At 47.6% G+C, this 17,845-nt stretch overlaps 30 non-coding genes across 30 annotated transcripts; 21 read left to right on the forward strand and 9 right to left on the reverse strand.

The window, feature by feature from the left end:
* Positions 1 to 275: 275 nt before the first annotated feature.
* Positions 276 to 347, forward strand: TRNAG-UCC (transfer RNA glycine (anticodon UCC)). Its single transcript has one exon. It is a non-coding gene; the product is annotated as a tRNA-Gly (tRNA).
* Positions 348 to 3,298: 2,951 nt separating this feature from the next.
* Positions 3,299 to 3,372, reverse strand: TRNAN-GUU (transfer RNA asparagine (anticodon GUU)). The gene has a single exon. It is a non-coding gene; the product is annotated as a tRNA-Asn (tRNA).
* Positions 3,373 to 3,729: 357 nt separating this feature from the next.
* On the forward strand, positions 3,730 to 3,801 carry TRNAM-CAU (transfer RNA methionine (anticodon CAU)). The gene has a single exon. It is a non-coding gene; the product is annotated as a tRNA-Met (tRNA).
* Positions 3,802 to 4,359: 558 nt separating this feature from the next.
* On the forward strand, positions 4,360 to 4,431 carry TRNAG-UCC (transfer RNA glycine (anticodon UCC)). Its single transcript has one exon. It is a non-coding gene; the product is annotated as a tRNA-Gly (tRNA).
* Positions 4,432 to 4,928: 497 nt separating this feature from the next.
* On the reverse strand, positions 4,929 to 5,002 carry TRNAN-GUU (transfer RNA asparagine (anticodon GUU)). Its single transcript has one exon. It is a non-coding gene; the product is annotated as a tRNA-Asn (tRNA).
* A 125-nt stretch (positions 5,003 to 5,127) lies between these two features.
* TRNAM-CAU (transfer RNA methionine (anticodon CAU)) lies at positions 5,128 to 5,199 on the forward strand. The gene has a single exon. It is a non-coding gene; the product is annotated as a tRNA-Met (tRNA).
* Positions 5,200 to 6,557: 1,358 nt separating this feature from the next.
* Positions 6,558 to 6,631, reverse strand: TRNAN-GUU (transfer RNA asparagine (anticodon GUU)). The gene has a single exon. It is a non-coding gene; the product is annotated as a tRNA-Asn (tRNA).
* Positions 6,632 to 6,756: 125 nt separating this feature from the next.
* On the forward strand, positions 6,757 to 6,828 carry TRNAM-CAU (transfer RNA methionine (anticodon CAU)). Its single transcript has one exon. It is a non-coding gene; the product is annotated as a tRNA-Met (tRNA).
* A 784-nt stretch (positions 6,829 to 7,612) lies between these two features.
* On the forward strand, positions 7,613 to 7,684 carry TRNAG-UCC (transfer RNA glycine (anticodon UCC)). The gene has a single exon. It is a non-coding gene; the product is annotated as a tRNA-Gly (tRNA).
* A 497-nt stretch (positions 7,685 to 8,181) lies between these two features.
* TRNAN-GUU (transfer RNA asparagine (anticodon GUU)) lies at positions 8,182 to 8,255 on the reverse strand. The gene has a single exon. It is a non-coding gene; the product is annotated as a tRNA-Asn (tRNA).
* A 125-nt stretch (positions 8,256 to 8,380) lies between these two features.
* On the forward strand, positions 8,381 to 8,452 carry TRNAM-CAU (transfer RNA methionine (anticodon CAU)). Its single transcript has one exon. It is a non-coding gene; the product is annotated as a tRNA-Met (tRNA).
* A 788-nt stretch (positions 8,453 to 9,240) lies between these two features.
* Positions 9,241 to 9,312, forward strand: TRNAG-UCC (transfer RNA glycine (anticodon UCC)). The gene has a single exon. It is a non-coding gene; the product is annotated as a tRNA-Gly (tRNA).
* A 497-nt stretch (positions 9,313 to 9,809) lies between these two features.
* On the reverse strand, positions 9,810 to 9,883 carry TRNAN-GUU (transfer RNA asparagine (anticodon GUU)). Its single transcript has one exon. It is a non-coding gene; the product is annotated as a tRNA-Asn (tRNA).
* Positions 9,884 to 10,008: 125 nt separating this feature from the next.
* TRNAM-CAU (transfer RNA methionine (anticodon CAU)) lies at positions 10,009 to 10,080 on the forward strand. The gene has a single exon. It is a non-coding gene; the product is annotated as a tRNA-Met (tRNA).
* A 785-nt stretch (positions 10,081 to 10,865) lies between these two features.
* TRNAG-UCC (transfer RNA glycine (anticodon UCC)) lies at positions 10,866 to 10,937 on the forward strand. The gene has a single exon. It is a non-coding gene; the product is annotated as a tRNA-Gly (tRNA).
* Positions 10,938 to 11,434: 497 nt separating this feature from the next.
* TRNAN-GUU (transfer RNA asparagine (anticodon GUU)) lies at positions 11,435 to 11,508 on the reverse strand. The gene has a single exon. It is a non-coding gene; the product is annotated as a tRNA-Asn (tRNA).
* A 125-nt stretch (positions 11,509 to 11,633) lies between these two features.
* TRNAM-CAU (transfer RNA methionine (anticodon CAU)) lies at positions 11,634 to 11,705 on the forward strand. Its single transcript has one exon. It is a non-coding gene; the product is annotated as a tRNA-Met (tRNA).
* A 160-nt stretch (positions 11,706 to 11,865) lies between these two features.
* On the forward strand, positions 11,866 to 11,937 carry TRNAM-CAU (transfer RNA methionine (anticodon CAU)). The gene has a single exon. It is a non-coding gene; the product is annotated as a tRNA-Met (tRNA).
* Positions 11,938 to 12,493: 556 nt separating this feature from the next.
* Positions 12,494 to 12,565, forward strand: TRNAG-UCC (transfer RNA glycine (anticodon UCC)). The gene has a single exon. It is a non-coding gene; the product is annotated as a tRNA-Gly (tRNA).
* Positions 12,566 to 13,062: 497 nt separating this feature from the next.
* Positions 13,063 to 13,136, reverse strand: TRNAN-GUU (transfer RNA asparagine (anticodon GUU)). The gene has a single exon. It is a non-coding gene; the product is annotated as a tRNA-Asn (tRNA).
* A 125-nt stretch (positions 13,137 to 13,261) lies between these two features.
* On the forward strand, positions 13,262 to 13,333 carry TRNAM-CAU (transfer RNA methionine (anticodon CAU)). The gene has a single exon. It is a non-coding gene; the product is annotated as a tRNA-Met (tRNA).
* Positions 13,334 to 14,123: 790 nt separating this feature from the next.
* TRNAG-UCC (transfer RNA glycine (anticodon UCC)) lies at positions 14,124 to 14,195 on the forward strand. Its single transcript has one exon. It is a non-coding gene; the product is annotated as a tRNA-Gly (tRNA).
* Positions 14,196 to 14,692: 497 nt separating this feature from the next.
* On the reverse strand, positions 14,693 to 14,766 carry TRNAN-GUU (transfer RNA asparagine (anticodon GUU)). The gene has a single exon. It is a non-coding gene; the product is annotated as a tRNA-Asn (tRNA).
* A 125-nt stretch (positions 14,767 to 14,891) lies between these two features.
* Positions 14,892 to 14,963, forward strand: TRNAM-CAU (transfer RNA methionine (anticodon CAU)). The gene has a single exon. It is a non-coding gene; the product is annotated as a tRNA-Met (tRNA).
* A 160-nt stretch (positions 14,964 to 15,123) lies between these two features.
* TRNAM-CAU (transfer RNA methionine (anticodon CAU)) lies at positions 15,124 to 15,195 on the forward strand. Its single transcript has one exon. It is a non-coding gene; the product is annotated as a tRNA-Met (tRNA).
* A 548-nt stretch (positions 15,196 to 15,743) lies between these two features.
* Positions 15,744 to 15,815, forward strand: TRNAG-UCC (transfer RNA glycine (anticodon UCC)). Its single transcript has one exon. It is a non-coding gene; the product is annotated as a tRNA-Gly (tRNA).
* Positions 15,816 to 16,312: 497 nt separating this feature from the next.
* TRNAN-GUU (transfer RNA asparagine (anticodon GUU)) lies at positions 16,313 to 16,386 on the reverse strand. The gene has a single exon. It is a non-coding gene; the product is annotated as a tRNA-Asn (tRNA).
* A 125-nt stretch (positions 16,387 to 16,511) lies between these two features.
* TRNAM-CAU (transfer RNA methionine (anticodon CAU)) lies at positions 16,512 to 16,583 on the forward strand. The gene has a single exon. It is a non-coding gene; the product is annotated as a tRNA-Met (tRNA).
* Positions 16,584 to 16,743: 160 nt separating this feature from the next.
* Positions 16,744 to 16,815, forward strand: TRNAM-CAU (transfer RNA methionine (anticodon CAU)). Its single transcript has one exon. It is a non-coding gene; the product is annotated as a tRNA-Met (tRNA).
* A 548-nt stretch (positions 16,816 to 17,363) lies between these two features.
* Positions 17,364 to 17,435, forward strand: TRNAG-UCC (transfer RNA glycine (anticodon UCC)). The gene has a single exon. It is a non-coding gene; the product is annotated as a tRNA-Gly (tRNA).
* Positions 17,436 to 17,845: the final 410 nt, after the last annotated feature.

Genomic DNA, 17,845 nt, shown 5'->3' on the forward strand with positions numbered 1-17,845 from the left:
GGGTTAGCAGGAATGGTTGCATGGCCACCTAGCTTTTCATCCTTCCCACCCTTGCCCTGGAATCTTCCAGACTTCAAATTGCTGTCCTTTGCTGTGTGTGTTGCACCAGCATCATCCAGGGGGGCACATGATCTTTCTGAAGTCTTGAATTGAAGTCTGTAAGCAGTATCACCATGTGTCCCACTGCTTACATCTAGCAAAGTAGGCAAATAAGCAAGCTCATTTTTCTCTTGGGTATATTGCAATGGTACATGCTAGGCGAGTTTCAGCATGTAGCGTTGGTGGTATAGTGGTGAGCATAGCTGCCTTCCAAGCAGTTGACCCGGGTTTGATTCCCGGCCAACGCATGTGAGCTTGCTTTTGGCACCCTACAATTCCATGCAGGCCCGCCATCAGGGGGGGACAGCCAGGACTTCCGTGAGGGGCCCCATGCTCCCAGAGGGCCCGCCCGCCTCCCAGTGATGCCAACTATCCATATCTGTGGATTCTGTTTATGCACGCTCACAGAGCTGATTGCCGGGGACGGACGTGGTTGAGATTCAGTCCCGCCCCTCGGCTCACACTGCCTGCAGCTACAGCCATTAGTAGCCTCAGAATAGTCTTTGGGCATCCCACTCCCCTCCCTTTTTCGTTTCTATTGGCTGCAAAATCAGCCCTCTTCCTGTCACACTTCAGGCAGGCAGCCCACGTGGTGCGCAGCTCCGAGTCTCCTATGACTCAGAGGGGTCCTCTGACCAGAGGATGAGAGTTCAGGGAGGCAGCGATCCCAGGAGGGGGAGAGAACAGCCAGACACCAGGTCAGATAACAATGTTACACAGGCTCAGTCTTGCTCCCTGCTGTGCGTGTAATCAGCTCCTGAGCCTGTGTATGGGATTTAACTGTGCAGCAGGAGGAGTTGTACTTTCCGATCTCAGTGCTGTTTGTCAGGAGTGGGGGACAATCAGTGGAGAGTGTTTGGGGAGAGAGCTGTCTGCCATGAACTGGACTTACTTTTGAGTGTCTCTCTTCATGGATGTGTTTCCCTGCATTCACTGTCCAATCTGTGAGACATGTCTGGTCTGCTGGGAGAAGCTGCTAAACACAGGACAGGAGGGGGAAGGGAGCCTTCTTATTGCTACAGATACACTCTGACCAGCCATGACCTAGGGTCAGCTTAGTTAGGCATCTCACCTCCTGCCACTTGTCTCTCTCCTTCATTTCTATTAACCCTAAAGGAACGTACCCACTATGTTTCTCCAGCGACCAGGATTTTTTTATTTCTGTGCATTGAGTGAGCATTTCTGTCGAGGGTACATGTGTGTGATTAAACAAATGCTGTTTTGTGGTGCAGGTCGATTATGACCATCACAGCGGACTGAATCTTTAAAGGATACTGAGAGCTGAACTATTACATAAAAATGGGGGGAGCAGGCATGTATTATGATGCCCTCCTCCTGTCCACCACACCCACGCTTCTCCTCCATCCTCCTCCTATGCATGGTAAACCCTCTGCAGCTCTGCACAGGTCGCCGGAGTCAAGTGATAGTGCGGAGCCATGCAGCCAGGAGCGCCTGCGCACTACCACCCGACTCCGGACTGAGCTGCAGCAGAGGATTTACAGTACGAAGGAGAGGGACAGAGGAGAATAGGGGGAGTGGTGGGCATGAGGATGGCATCTAATATATCCCTGCTTCCCCCTCCCCCCTCCTTTATATAGTAGTTCAGCTCTGGTATCCTTTAAGATATCTAACGACTCCAGCACAAAGGGCCGCAATTGTATGTACTCTCATTCGGGGCCGTTGTGTGCCCTGGCATTTTCCCGCAGTAAGAAGATGGATCAAGGAATGCTCGTTCGTCAGGTCATGTTACTGTGGGTTTCCTGATCCATCTTCTGTAGAGAACAAATAGCTTTACGTTTCCATTAATTAGTGCGTGCTGAAATGACACCACGCACGCTTATACACTTACCTGGGGCTTCCTCCAACCCCCTGTAAGCCTCCCCCTGTGTTCTTCTGAGCCGCTCCATTGTACCGCTGTCAGTTCCAGTAGTTGGGTACTACAGCACATGCCTGGCCCTGCACCTGCTTGGTCACACTCCTGTGGCCAGCTGCATACTGCATCTGCAAAGTTAGTTAAAACTACAAAGACGCAAACCGCTCTTGGCCACGAGAGCACAACCAAGGAGGTGCATGGCCAGGGCTGCACATGTGCAGTAGACCCCGGCTGGCTCAGTTGAGAGCTTTACCAGAGCTGACTGCAGGATATTGGACTAAACCAGATGGACACCAAGGGAGTGTATGGTTTACAGGGGCCAGGAAGAAGCCCCAGATATGTAAAAATCCACTTTTTTTGGGGGCCAATTCAGTGGCACTTTAAGTACTACAGATTGTGTACAGAAACATAATCTGTATTAAAGTACCAATGAATTGGCACCAAAAAAGTGATTTTTTTTTTTTTTACTTACCTGGGGCTCCTTCCAGCTGTTGTCTGTCAGGCCACTCAATGTTCCCAGGCCACTTGCTTGTGTCATAGCCTCCTCTGACAGTGCTGCGACTAGAGCTCTAGTTGCAGCTACTGGACATGCCCAGTCTTGGCGTCTGTGGGCCTTCTTGATTGTGCTCCCATCGCCAGGAACGCTCTTGCGTGTGCACACGGCACCATACAATTCTATTTTATCGAGTTTATTTGAGTTTATCTTGGCATTATTTGTTTGTAGGAGAGGTGCCTACAGCCAACTCTGGGCAGACCCACCACTTCTAAGTTCATCTACATTTGGTTCGGCGCACACAGGGGGGGGCCAGGCCTGATGATGTGTGAGGGGCCCCAAAATTTCTGATGGCGGCCCTGATTCCATGGAAGACAAGACCAAGACAAGATCTCTGAACAGTTAGGACATCCTGCACCTGCTCAGTCTCTGGAGAGGTTCCATTCCGGTGCAGCAGACTCTACGCCAGCTTAAAGTTCTTTCTAAATGGTCAACACTTAATGCAGACACTCTATAATGTTCTAAACAAATAGCTAGCAAGGCACTAAGGCGAGCCTGTCCTTGGGTGGGCTTGAACTGCCTTTCTTTGGCTTGACAGCCGTCTCCAGGCTTTGGGTTCGATCCCCGGCTAATACTTTACTGCTGCTTCTGGGGTACAGAAAACTTCATTTGGTCACAGACACTGCCAGGGATGTCTGTTGTATCACTAAGACATGAACTTGATGCTGCTCACCCTTTTCATGAACGTGAATGAGATTCCAACGTGTCTCAAATGAATCTACATGGCTATCTGGGGTTCTCTTCGGACAACTGTTGAACACAAAAGGAAAGGCCGTCCCTGGGTGGGCTTGAACCACCAACCCTTCGGTTAACAGCCGAACGCGCTAACCGATTGCGCCACAGAGACTGTGCCTGCAGTTGTTGCTAAATGATTTTATGGGGATGTATGTGTGTCTTGTGGAGTGAGGAAGTAAGTCTGCTCCAAGAAGTTTAACGCCACTTTTTCCCACAATGAAGCATTCACTGTATGGCAGCAGAGTGGCGCAGCGGAAGCGTGCTGGGCCCATAACCCATAGGTCGATGGATCGAAACCATCCTCTGCTAGGTGTACGTTGGTTTTTATACCTTGCTTACCATATGGGCCAATTGTCGGCCATAGCCCCTTAAGAGAAAGTGTCATTAGGGCCTTGCTGTAACATAGATAGTAGTGTAACTATTTCAACTAATGTACCCTTCTTAAACTTGAAGGTTGAATACAAACAGAAGCAGAGTGGCGCAGCGGAAGCGTGCTGGGCCCATAACCCAGAGGTCGATGGATCGAAACCATCCTCTGCTAGGCATGAATTCATTTTTGCACCTTGCTTTATCGCATGGGCAAAACGGTTTCCATTGCCCTGTAAGAGAAAGTGTAATAAGGGCCCTGCTGTAACGTACATATTAGGGTAGCTAAGACTACTCCTGGGCCGTTCTTGTAGTTGAAGAGATGGGTGAACTGTGACACCGCACTTAAAAAAAAACAAAAAAAAAAAAAAAACAGCAAACAGAGAAGCTTCCCCATATTGGAGCATTGGATTTGGTCAAGTCTTAAGCCAATGTGTTGTAGGGCACAAGTAAGCTTTGGGTTAGCAGGAATGGTTGCATGGCCACCTAGCTTTTCATCCTTCCCACCCTTGCCCTGGAATCTTCCAGACTTCAAATTGCTGTCCTTTGCTGTGTGTGTTGCACCAGCATCATCCAGGGGGGCACATGATCTTTCTGAAGTCTTGAATTGAAGTCTGTAAGCAGTATCACCATGTGTCCCACTGCTTACATCTAGCAAAGTAGGCAAATAAGCAAGCTCATTTTTCTCTTGGGTATATTGCAATGGTACATGCTAGGCGAGTTTCAGCATGTAGCGTTGGTGGTATAGTGGTGAGCATAGCTGCCTTCCAAGCAGTTGACCCGGGTTTGATTCCCGGCCAACGCATGTGAGCTTGCTTTTGGCACCCTACAATTCCATGGAAGACAAGACCAAGACAAGATCTCTGAACAGTTAGGACATCCTGCACCTGCTCAGTCTCTGGAGAGGTTCCATTCCGGTGCAGCAGACTCTACGCCAGCTTAAAGTTCTTTCTAAATGGTCAACACTTAATGCAGACACTCTATAATGTTCTAAACAAATAGCTAGCAAGGCACTAAGGCGAGCCTGTCCTTGGGTGGGCTTGAACTGCCTTTCTTTGGCTTGACAGCCGTCGCCAGGCTTTGGGTTCGATCCCCGGCTAATACTTTACTGCTGCTTCTGGGGTACAGAAAACTTCATTTGGTCACAGACACTGCCAGGGATGTCTGTTGTATCACTAAGACATGAACTTGATGCTGCTCACCCTTTTCATGAACGTGAATGAGATTCCAACGTGTCTCAAATGAATCTACATGGCTATCTGGGGTTCTCTTCGGACAACTGTTGAACACAAAAGGAAAGGCCGTCCCTGGGTGGGCTTGAACCACCAACCTTTCGGTTAACAGCCGAACGCGCTAACCGATTGCGCCACAGAGACTGTGCCTGCAGTTGTTGCTAAATGATTTTATGGGGATGTATGTGTGTCTTGTGGAGTGAGGAAGTAAGTCTGCTCCAAGAAGTTTAACGCCACTTTTTCCCACAATGAAGCATTCACTGTATGGCAGCAGAGTGGCGCAGCGGAAGCGTGCTGGGCCCATAACCCAGAGGTCGATGGATCGAAACCATCCTCTGCTAGGTGTACGTTGGTTTTTATACCTTGCTTACCATATGGGCCAATTGTCGGCCATAGCCCCTTAAGAGAAAGTGTCATTAGGGCCTTGCTGTAACATAGATAGTAGTGTAACTATTTCAACTAATGTACCCTTCTTAAACTTGAAGGTTGAATACAAACAGAAGCAGAGTGGCGCAGCGGAAGCGTGCTGGGCCCATAACCCAGAGGTCGATGGATCGAAACCATCCGCTGCTAGGCATGAATTCATTTTTGCACCTTGCTTTATCGCATGGGCAAAACGGTTTCCATTGCCCTGTAAGAGAAAGTGTAATAAGGGCCCTGCTGTAACGTACATATTAGGGTAGCTAAGACTACTCCTGGGCCGTTCTTGTAGTTGAAGAGATGGGTGAACTGTGACACCGCACTTAAAAAAAAAAAAAAAAAAAAAAAAAAAGCAAACAGAGAAGCTTCCCCATATTGGAGCATTGGATTTGGTCAAGTCTTAAGCCAATGTGTTGTAGGGCACAAGTAAGCTTTGGGTTAGCAGGAATGGTTGCATGGCCACCTAGCTTTTCATCCTTCCCACCCTTGCCCTGGAATCTTCCAGACTTCAAATTGCTGTCCTTTGCTGTGTGTGTTGCACCAGCATCATCCAGGGGGGCACATGATCTTTCTGAAGTCTTGAATTGAAGTCTGTAAGCAGTATCACCATGTGTCCCACTGCTTACATCTAGCAAAGTAGGCAAATAAGCAAGCTCATTTTTCTCTTGGGTATATTGCAATGGTACATGCTAGGCGAGTTTCAGCATGTAGCGTTGGTGGTATAGTGGTGAGCATAGCTGCCTTCCAAGCAGTTGACCCGGGTTTGATTCCCGGCCAACACATGTGAGCTTGCTTTTGGCACCCTACAATTCCATGGAAGACAAGACCAAGACAAGATCTCTGAACAGTTAGGACATCCTGCACCTGCTCAGTCTCTGGAGAGGTTCCATTCCGGTGCAGCAGACTCTACGCCAGCTTAAAGTTCTTTCTAAATGGTCAACACTTAATGCAGACACTCTATAATGTTCTAAACAAATAGCTAGCAAGGCACTAAGGCGAGCCTGTCCTTGGGTGGGCTTGAACTGCCTTTCTTTGGCTTGACAGCCGTCGCCAGGCTTTGGGTTCGATCCCCGGCTAATACTTTACTGCTGCTTCTGGGGTACAGAAAACTTCATTTGGTCACAGACACTGCCAGGGATGTCTGTTGTATCACTAAGACATGAACTTGATGCTGCTCACCCTTTTCATGAACGTGAATGAGATTCCAACGTGTCTCAAATGAATCTACATGGCTATCTGGGGTTCTCTTCGGACAACTGTTGAACACAAAAGGAAAGGCCGTCCCTGGGTGGGCTTGAACCACCAACCTTTCGGTTAACAGCCGAACGCGCTAACCGATTGCGCCACAGAGACTGTGCCTGCAGTTGTTGCTAAATGATTTTATGGGGATGTATGTGTGTCTTGTGGAGTGAGGAAGTAAGTCTGCTCCAAGAAGTTTAACGCCACTTTTTCCCACAATGAAGCATTCACTGTATGGCAGCAGAGTGGCGCAGCGGAAGCGTGCTGGGCCCATAACCCAGAGGTCGATGGATCGAAACCATCCTCTGCTAGGTGTACGTTGGTTTTTATACCTTGCTTACCATATGGGCCAATTGTCGGCCATAGCCCCTTAAGAGAAAGTGTCATTAGGGCCTTGCTGTAACATAGATAGTAGTGTAACTATTTCAACTAATGTACCCTTCTTAAACTTGAAGGTTGAATACAAACAGAAGCAGAGTGGCGCAGCGGAAGCGTGCTGGGCCCATAACCCTGAGGTCGATGGATCGAAACCATCCTCTGCTAGGCATGAATTCATTTTTGCACCTTGCTTTATCGCATGGGCAAAACGGTTTCCATTGCCCTGTAAGAGAAAGTGTAATAAGGGCCCTGCTGTAACGTACATATTAGGGTAGCTAAGACTACTCCTGGGCCGTTCTTGTAGTTGAAGAGATGGGTGAACTGTGACACCGCACTTCAAAAAAAAAAAAAAAAAAACAGCAAACAGAGAAGCTTCCCCATATTGGAGCATTGGATTTGGTCAAGTCTTAAGCCAATGTGTTGTAGGGCACAAGTAAGCTTTGGGTTAGCAGGAATGGTTGCATGGCCACCTAGCTTTTCATCCTTCCCACCCTTGCCCTGGAATCTTCCAGACTTCAAATTGCTGTCCTTTGCTGTGTGTGTTGCACCAGCATCATCCAGGGGGGCACATGATCTTTCTGAAGTCTTGAATTGAAGTCTGTAAGCAGTATCACCATGTGTCCCACTGCTTACATCTAGCAAAGTAGGCAAATAAGCAAGCTCATTTTTCTCTTGGGTATATTGCAATGGTACATGCTAGGCGAGTTTCAGCATGTAGCGTTGGTGGTATAGTGGTGAGCATAGCTGCCTTCCAAGCAGTTGACCCGGGTTTGATTCCCGGCCAACGCATGTGAGCTTGCTTTTGGCACCCTACAATTCCATGGAAGACAAGACCAAGACAAGATCTCTGAACAGTTAGGACATCCTGCACCTGCTCAGTCTCTGGAGAGGTTCCATTCCGGTGCAGCAGACTCTACGCCAGCTTAAAGTTCTTTCTAAATGGTCAACACTTAATGCAGACACTCTATAATGTTCTAAACAAATAGCTAGCAAGGCACTAAGGCGAGCCTGTCCTTGGGTGGGCTTGAACTGCCTTTCTTTGGCTTGACAGCCGTCGCCAGGCTTTGGGTTCGATCCCCGGCTAATACTTTACTGCTGCTTCTGGGGTACAGAAAACTTCATTTGGTCACAGACACTGCCAGGGATGTCTGTTGTATCACTAAGACATGAACTTGATGCTGCTCACCCTTTTCATGAACGTGAATGAGATTCCAACGTGTCTCAAATGAATCTACATGGCTATCTGGGGTTCTCTTCGGACAACTGTTGAACACAAAAGGAAAGGCCGTCCCTGGGTGGGCTTGAACCACCAACCTTTCGGTTAACAGCCGAACGCGCTAACCGATTGCGCCACAGAGACTGTGCCTGCAGTTGTTGCTAAATGATTTTATGGGGATGTATGTGTGTCTTGTGGAGTGAGGAAGTAAGTCTGCTCCAAGAAGTTTAACGCCACTTTTTCCCACAATGAAGCATTCACTGTATGGCAGCAGAGTGGCGCAGCGGAAGCGTGCTGGGCCCATAACCCAGAGGTCGATGGATCGAAACCATCCTCTGCTAGGTGTACGTTGGTTTTTATACCTTGCTTACCATATGGGCCAATTGTCGGCCATAGCCCCTTAAGAGAAAGTGTCATTAGGGCCTTGCTGTAACATAGATAGTAGTGTAACTATTTCAACTAATGTACCCTTCTTAAACTTGAAGGTTGAATACAAACAGAAGCAGAGTGGCGCAGCGGAAGCGTGCTGGGCCCATAACCCAGAGGTCGATGGATCGAAACCATCCGCTGCTAGACATGAATTCATTTTTGCACCTTGCTTTATCGCATGGGCAAAACGGTTTCCATTGCCCTGTAAGAGAAAGTGTAATAAGGGCCCTGCTGTAACGTACATATTAGGGTAGCTAAGACTACTCCTGGGCCGTTCTTGTAGTTGAAGAGATGGGTGAACTGTGACACCGCACTTAAAAAAAAAAAAAAAAAAAAAAAAAAGCAAACAGAGAAGCTTCCCCATATTGGAGCATTGGATTTGGTCAAGTCTTAAGCCAATGTGTTGTAGGGCACAAGTAAGCTTTGGGTTAGCAGGAATGGTTGCATGGCCACCTAGCTTTTCATCCTTCCCACCCTTGCCCTGGAATCTTCCAGACTTCAAATTGCTGTCCTTTGCTGTGTGTGTTGCACCAGCATCATCCAGGGGGGCACATGATCTTTCTGAAGTCTTGAATTGAAGTCTGTAAGCAGTATCACCATGTGTCCCACTGCTTACATCTAGCAAAGTAGGCAAATAAGCAAGCTCATTTTTCTCTTGGGTATATTGCAATGGTACATGCTAGGCGAGTTTCAGCATGTAGCGTTGGTGGTATAGTGGTGAGCATAGCTGCCTTCCAAGCAGTTGACCCGGGTTTGATTCCCGGCCAACGCATGTGAGCTTGCTTTTGGCACCCTACAATTCCATGGAAGACAAGACCAAGACAAGATCTCTGAACAGTTAGGACATCCTGCACCTGCTCAGTCTCTGGAGAGGTTCCATTCCGGTGCAGCAGACTCTACGCCAGCTTAAAGTTCTTTCTAAATGGTCAACACTTAATGCAGACACTCTATAATGTTCTAAACAAATAGCTAGCAAGGCACTAAGGCGAGCCTGTCCTTGGGTGGGCTTGAACTGCCTTTCTTTGGCTTGACAGCCGTCGCCAGGCTTTGGGTTCGATCCCCGGCTAATACTTTACTGCTGCTTCTGGGGTACAGAAAACTTCATTTGGTCACAGACACTGCCAGGGATGTCTGTTGTATCACTAAGACATGAACTTGATGCTGCTCACCCTTTTCATGAACGTGAATGAGATTCCAACGTGTCTCAAATGAATCTACATGGCTATCTGGGGTTCTCTTCGGACAACTGTTGAACACAAAAGGAAAGGCCGTCCCTGGGTGGGCTTGAACCACCAACCTTTCGGTTAACAGCCGAACACGCTAACCGATTGCGCCACAGAGACTGTGCCTGCAGTTGTTGCTAAATGATTTTATGGGGATGTATGTGTGTCTTGTGGAGTGAGGAAGTAAGTCTGCTCCAAGAAGTTTAACGCCACTTTTTCCCACAATGAAGCATTCACTGTATGGCAGCAGAGTGGCGCAGCGGAAGCGTGCTGGGCCCATAACCCAGAGGTCGATGGATCGAAACCATCCTCTGCTAGGTGTACGTTGGTTTTTATACCTTGCTTACCATATGGGCCAATTGTCGGCCATAGCCCCTTAAGAGAAAGTGTCATTAGGGCCTTGCTGTAACATAGATAGTAGTGTAACTATTTCAACTAATGTACCCTTCTTAAACTTGAAGGTTGAATACAAACAGAAGCAGAGTGGCGCAGCGGAAGCGTGCTGGGCCCATAACCCAGAGGTCGATGGATCGAAACCATCCGCTGCTAGGCATGAATTCATTTTTGCACCTTGCTTTATCGCATGGGCAAAACGGTTTCCATTGCCCTGTAAGAGAAAGTGTAATAAGGGCCCTGCTGTAACGTACATATTAGGGTAGCTAAGACTACTCCTGGGCCGTTCTTGTAGTTGAAGAGATGGGTGAACTGTGACACCGCACTTAAAAAAAAAAAAAAAAAAAAAAAGCAAACAGAGAAGCTTCCCCATATTGGAGCATTGGATTTGGTCAAGTCTTAAGCCAATGTGTTGTAGGGCACAAGTAAGCTTTGGGTTAGCAGGAATGGTTGCATGGCCACCTAGCTTTTCATCCTTCCCACCCTTGCCCTGGAATCTTCCAGACTTCAAATTGCTGTCCTTTGCTGTGTGTGTTGCACCAGCATCATCCAGGGGGGCACATGATCTTTCTGAAGTCTTGAATTGAAGTCTGTAAGCAGTATCACCATGTGTCCCACTGCTTACATCTAGCAAAGTAGGCAAATAAGCAAGCTCATTTTTCTCTTGGGTATATTGCAATGGTACATGCTAGGCGAGTTTCAGCATGTAGCGTTGGTGGTATAGTGGTGAGCATAGCTGCCTTCCAAGCAGTTGACCCGGGTTCGATTCCCGGCCAACGCATGTGAGCTTGCTTTTGGCACCCTACAATTCCATGGAAGACAAGACCAAGACAAGATCTCTGAACAGTTAGGACATCCTGCACCTGCTCAGTCTCTGGAGAGGTTCCATTCCGGTGCAGCAGACTCTACGCCAGCTTAAAGTTCTTTCTAAATGGTCAACACTTAATGCAGACACTCTATAATGTTCTAAACAAATAGCTAGCAAGGCACTAAGGCGAGCCTGTCCTTGGGTGGGCTTGAACTGCCTTTCTTTGGCTTGACAGCCGTCGCCAGGCTTTGGGTTCGATCCCCGGCTAATACTTTACTGCTGCTTCTGGGGTACAGAAAACTTCATTTGGTCACAGACACTGCCAGGGATGTCTGTTGTATCACTAAGACATGAACTTGATGCTGCTCACCCTTTTCATGAACGTGAATGAGATTCCAACGTGTCTCAAATGAATCTACATGGCTATCTGGGGTTCTCTTCGGACAACTGTTGAACACAAAAGGAAAGGCCGTCCCTGGGTGGGCTTGAACCACCAACCTTTCGGTTAACAGCCGAACGCGCTAACCGATTGCGCCACAGAGACTGTGCCTGCAGTTGTTGCTAAATGATTTTATGGGGATGTATGTGTGTCTTGTGGAGTGAGGAAGTAAGTCTGCTCCAAGAAGTTTAACGCCACTTTTTCCCACAATGAAGCATTCACTGTATGGCAGCAGAGTGGCGCAGCGGAAGCGTGCTGGGCCCATAACCCAGAGGTCGATGGATCGAAACCATCCTCTGCTAGGTGTACGTTGGTTTTTATACCTTGCTTACCATATGGGCCAATTGTCGGCCATAGCCCCTTAAGAGAAAGTGTCATTAGGGCCTTGCTGTAACATAGATAGTAGTGTAACTATTTCAACTAATGTACCCTTCTTAAACTTGAAGGTTGAATACAAACAGAAGCAGAGTGGCGCAGCGGAAGCGTGCTGGGCCCATAACCCAGAGGTCGATGGATCGAAACCATCCTCTGCTAGGCATGAATTCATTTTTGCACCTTGCTTTATCGCATGGGCAAAACGGTTTCCATTGCCCTGTAAGAGAAAGTGTAATAAGGGCCCTGCTGTAACGTACATATTAGGGTAGCTAAGACTACTCCTGGGCCGTTCTTGTAGTTGAAGAGATGGGTGAACTGTGACACCGCACTTAAAAAAAAAAAAAAAAAAAAAAAAAAGCAAACAGAGAAGCTTCCCCATATTGGAGCATTGGATTTGGTCAAGTCTTAAGCCAATGTGTTGTAGGGCACAAGTAAGCTTTGGGTTAGCAGGAATGGTTGCATGGCCACCTAGCTTTTCATCCTTCCCACCCTTGCCCTGGAATCTTCCAGACTTCAAATTGCTGTCCTTTGCTGTGTGTGTTGCACCAGCATCATCCAGGGGGGCACATGATCTTTCTGAAGTCTTGAATTGAAGTCTGTAAGCAGTATCACCATGTGTCCCACTGCTTACATCTAGCAAAGTAGGCAAATAAGCAAGCTCATTTTTCTCTTGGGTATATTGCAATGGTACATGCTAGGCGAGTTTCAGCATGTAGCGTTGGTGGTATAGTGGTGAGCATAGCTGCCTTCCAAGCAGTTGACCCGGGTTTGATTCCCGGCCAACGCATGTGAGCTTGCTTTTGGCACCCTACAATTCCATGGAAGACAAGACCAAGACAAGATCTCTGAACAGTTAGGACATCCTGCACCTGCTCAGTCTCTGGAGAGGTTCCATTCCGGTGCAGCAGACTCTACGCCAGCTTAAAGTTCTTTCTAAATGGTCAACACTTAATGCAGACACTCTATAATGTTCTAAACAAATAGCTAGCAAGGCACTAAGGCGAGCCTGTCCTTGGGTGGGCTTGAACTGCCTTTCTTTGGCTTGACAGCCGTCGCCAGGCTTTGGGTTCGATCCCCGGCTAATACTTTACTGCTGCTTCTGGGGTACAGAAAACTTCATTTGGTCACAGACACTGCCAGGGATGTCTGTTGTATCACTAAGACATGAACTTGATGCTGCTCACCCTTTTCATGAACGTGAATGAGATTCCAACGTGTCTCAAATGAATCTACATGGCTATCTGGGGTTCTCTTCGGACAACTGTTGAACACAAAAGGAAAGGCCGTCCCTGGGTGGGCTTGAACCACCAACCTTTCGGTTAACAGCCGAACGCGCTAACCGATTGCGCCACAGAGACTGTGCCTGCAGTTGTTGCTAAATGATTTTATGGGGATGTATGTGTGTCTTGTGGAGTGAGGAAGTAAGTCTGCTCCAAGAAGTTTAACGCCACTTTTTCCCACAATGAAGCATTCACTGTATGGCAGCAGAGTGGCGCAGCGGAAGCGTGCTGGGCCCATAACCCAGAGGTCGATGGATCGAAACCATCCTCTGCTAGGTGTACGTTGGTTTTTATACCTTGCTTACCATATGGGCCAATTGTCGGCCATAGCCCCTTAAGAGAAAGTGTCATTAGGGCCTTGCTGTAACATAGATAGTAGTGTAACTATTTCAACTAATGTACCCTTCTTAAACTTGAAGGTTGAATACAAACAGAAGCAGAGTGGCGCAGCGGAAGCGTGCTGGGCCCATAACCCAGAGGTCGATGGATCGAAACCATCCGCTGCTAGGCATGAATTCATTTTTGCACCTTGCTTTATCGCATGGGCAAAACGGTTTCCATTGCCCTGTAAGAGAAAGTGTAATAAGGGCCCTGCTGTAACGTACATATTAGGGTAGCTAAGACTACTCCTGGGCCGTTCTTGTAGTTGAAGAGATGGGTGAACTGTGACACCGCACTTAAAAAAAAAAAAAAAAAAAAAAAAAACAGCAAACAGAGAAGCTTCCCCATATTGGAGCATTGGATTTGGTCAAGTCTTAAGCCAATGTGTTGTAGGGCACAAGTAAGCTTTGGGTTAGCAGGAATGGTTGCATGGCCACCTAGCTTTTCATCCTTCCCACCCTTGCCCTGGAATCTTCCAGACTTCAAATTGCTGTCCTTTGCTGTGTGTGTTGCACCAGCATCATCCAGGGGGGCACATGATCTTTCTGAAGTCTTGAATTGAAGTCTGTAAGCAGTATCACCATGTGTCCCACTGCTTACATCTAGCAAAGTAGGCAAATAAGCAAGCTCATTTTTCTCTTGGGTATATTGCAATGGTACATGCTAGGCGAGTTTCAGCATGTAGCGTTGGTGGTATAGTGGTGAGCATAGCTGCCTTCCAAGCAGTTGACCCGGGTTTGATTCCCGGCCAACGCATGTGAGCTTGCTTTTGGCACCCTACAATTCCATGGAAGACAAGACCAAGACAAGATCTCTGAACAGTTAGGACATCCTGCACCTGCTTAGTCTCTGGAGAGGTTCCATTCCGGTGCAGCAGACTCTACGCCAGCTTAAAGTTCTTTCTAAATGGTCAACACTTAATGCAGACACTCTATAATGTTCTAAACAAATAGCTAGCAAGGCACTAAGGCGAGCCTGTCCTTGGGTGGGCTTGAACTGCCTTTCTTTGGCTTGACAGCCGTCGCCAGGCTTTGGGTTCGATCCCCGGCTAATACTTTACTGCTGCTTCTGGGGTACAGAAAACTTCATTTGGTCACAGACACTGCCAGGGATGTCTGTTGTATCACTAAGACATGAACTTGATGCTGCTCACCCTTTTCATGAACGTGAATGAGATTCCAACGTGTCTCAAATGAATCTACATGGCTATCTGGGGTTCTCTTCGGACAACTGTTGAACACAAAAGGAAAGGCCGTCCCTGGGTGGGCTTGAACCACCAACCTTTCGGTTAACAGCCGAACGCGCTAACCGATTGCGCCACAGAGACTGTGCCTGCAGTTGTTGCTAAATGATTTTATGGGGATGTATGTGTGTCTTGTGGAGTGAGGAAGTAAGTCTGCTCCAAGAAGTTTAACGCCACTTTTTCCCACAATGAAGCATTCACTGTATGGCAGCAGAGTGGCGCAGCGGAAGCGTGCTGGGCCCATAACCCAGAGGTCGATGGATCGAAACCATCCTCTGCTAGGTGTACGTTGGTTTTTATACCTTGCTTACCATATGGGCCAATTGTCGGCCATAGCCCCTTAAGAGAAAGTGTCATTAGGGCCTTGCTGTAACATAGATAGTAGTGTAACTATTTCAACTAATGTACCCTTCTTAAACTTGAAGGTTGAATACAAACAGAAGCAGAGTGGCGCAGCGGAAGCGTGCTGGGCCCATAACCCAGAGGTCGATGGATCGAAACCATCCTCTGCTAGGCATGAATTCATTTTTGCACCTTGCTTTATCGCATGGGCAAAACGGTTTCCATTGCCCTGTAAGAGAAAGTGTAATAAGGGCCCTGCTGTAACGTACATATTAGGGTAGCTAAGACTACTCCTGGGCCGTTCTTGTAGTTGAAGAGATGGGTGAACTGTGACACCGCACTTCAAAAAAAAAAAAAAACAGCAAACAGAGAAGCTTCCCCATATTGGAGCATTGGATTTGGTCAAGTCTTAAGCCAATGTGTTGTAGGGCACAAGTAAGCTTTGGGTTAGCAGGAATGGTTGCATGGCCACCTAGCTTTTCATCCTTCCCACCCTTGCCCTGGAATCTTCCAGACTTCAAATTGCTGTCCTTTGCTGTGTGTGTTGCACCAGCATCATCCAGGGGGGCACATGATCTTTCTGAAGTCTTGAATTGAAGTCTGTAAGCAGTATCACCATGTGTCCCACTGCTTACATCTAGCAAAGTAGGCAAATAAGCAAGCTCATTTTTCTCTTGGGTATATTGCAATGGTACATGCTAGGCGAGTTTCAGCATGTAGCGTTGGTGGTATAGTGGTGAGCATAGCTGCCTTCCAAGCAGTTGACCCGGGTTTGATTCCCGGCCAACGCATGTGAGCTTGCTTTTGGCACCCTACAATTCCATGGAAGACAAGACCAAGACAAGATCTCTGAACAGTTAGGACATCCTGCACCTGCTCAGTCTCTGGAGAGGTTCCATTCCGGTGCAGCAGACTCTACGCCAGCTTAAAGTTCTTTCTAAATGGTCAACACTTAATGCAGACACTCTATAATGTTCTAAACAAATAGCTAGCAAGGCACTAAGGCGAGCCTGTCCTTGGGTGGGCTTGAACTGCCTTTCTTTGGCTTGACAGCTGTCGCCAGGCTTTGGGTTCGATCCCCGGCTAATACTTTACTGCTGCTTCTGGGGTACAGAAAACTTCATTTGGTCACAGACACTGCCAGGGATGTCTGTTGTATCACTAAGACATGAACTTGATGCTGCTCACCCTTTTCATGAACGTGAATGAGATTCCAACGTGTCTCAAATGAATCTACATGGCTATCTGGGGTTCTCTTCGGACAACTGTTGAACACAAAAGGAAAGGCCGTCCCTGGGTGGGCTTGAACCACCAACCTTTCGGTTAACAGCCGAACGCGCTAACCGATTGCGCCACAGAGACTGTGCCTGCAGTTGTTGCTAAATGATTTTATGGGGATGTATGTGTGTCTTGTGGAGTGAGGAAGTAAGTCTGCTCCAAGAAGTTTAACGCCACTTTTTCCCACAATGAAGCATTCACTGTATGGCAGCAGAGTGGCGCAGCGGAAGCGTGCTGGGCCCATAACCCAGAGGTCGATGGATCGAAACCATCCTCTGCTAGGTGTACGTTGGTTTTTATACCTTGCTTACCATATGGGCCAATTGTCGGCCATAGCCCCTTAAGAGAAAGTGTCATTAGGGCCTTGCTGTAACATAGATAGTAGTGTAACTATTTCAACTAATGTACCCTTCTTAAACTTGAAGGTTGAATACAAACAGAAGCAGAGTGGCGCAGCGGAAGCGTGCTGGGCCCATAACCCAGAGGTCGATGGATCGAAACCATCCTCTGCTAGGCATGAATTCATTTTTGCACCTTGCTTTATCGCATGGGCAAAACGGTTTCCATTGCCCTGTAAGAGAAAGTGTAATAAGGGCCCTGCTGTAACGTACATATTAGGGTAGCTAAGACTACTCCTGGGCCGTTCTTGTAGTTGAAGAGATGGGTGAACTGTGACACCGCACTTCAAAAAAAAAAAAAAACAGCAAACAGAGAAGCTTCCCCATATTGGAGCATTGGATTTGGTCAAGTCTTAAGCCAATGTGTTGTAGGGCACAAGTAAGCTTTGGGTTAGCAGGAATGGTTGCATGGCCACCTAGCTTTTCATCCTTCCCACCCTTGCCCTGGAATCTTCCAGACTTCAAATTGCTGTCCTTTGCTGTGTGTGTTGCACCAGCATCATCCAGGGGGGCACATGATCTTTCTGAAGTCTTGAATTGAAGTCTGTAAGCAGTATCACCATGTGTCCCACTGCTTACATCTAGCAAAGTAGGCAAATAAGCAAGCTCATTTTTCTCTTGGGTATATTGCAATGGTACATGCTAGGCGAGTTTCAGCATGTAGCGTTGGTGGTATAGTGGTGAGCATAGCTGCCTTCCAAGCAGTTGACCCGGGTTTGATTCCCGGCCAACGCATGTGAGCTTGCTTTTGGCACCCTACAATTCCATGGAAGACAAGACCAAGACAAGATCTCTGAACAGTTAGGACATCCTGCACCTGCTCAGTCTCTGGAGAGGTTCCATTCCGGTGCAGCAGACTCTACGCCAGCTTAAAGTTCTTTCTAAATGGTCAACACTTAATGCAGACACTCTATAATGTTCTAAACAAATAGCTAGCAAGGCACTAAGGCGAGCCTGTCCTTGGGTGGGCTTGAACTGCCTTTCTTTGGCTTGACAGCTGTCGCCAGGCTTTGGGTTCGATCCCCGGCTAATACTTTACTGCTGCTTCTGGGGTACAGAAAACTTCATTTGGTCACAGACACTGCCAGGGATGTCTGTTGTATCACTAAGACATGAACTTGATGCTGCTCACCCTTTTCATGAAC

This window comes from Hyperolius riggenbachi, chromosome 4, assembly GCF_040937935.1.
Source record: "Hyperolius riggenbachi isolate aHypRig1 chromosome 4, aHypRig1.pri, whole genome shotgun sequence".
In the NCBI taxonomy this organism is placed as follows: Eukaryota; Metazoa; Chordata; class Amphibia; order Anura; family Hyperoliidae; genus Hyperolius; species Hyperolius riggenbachi.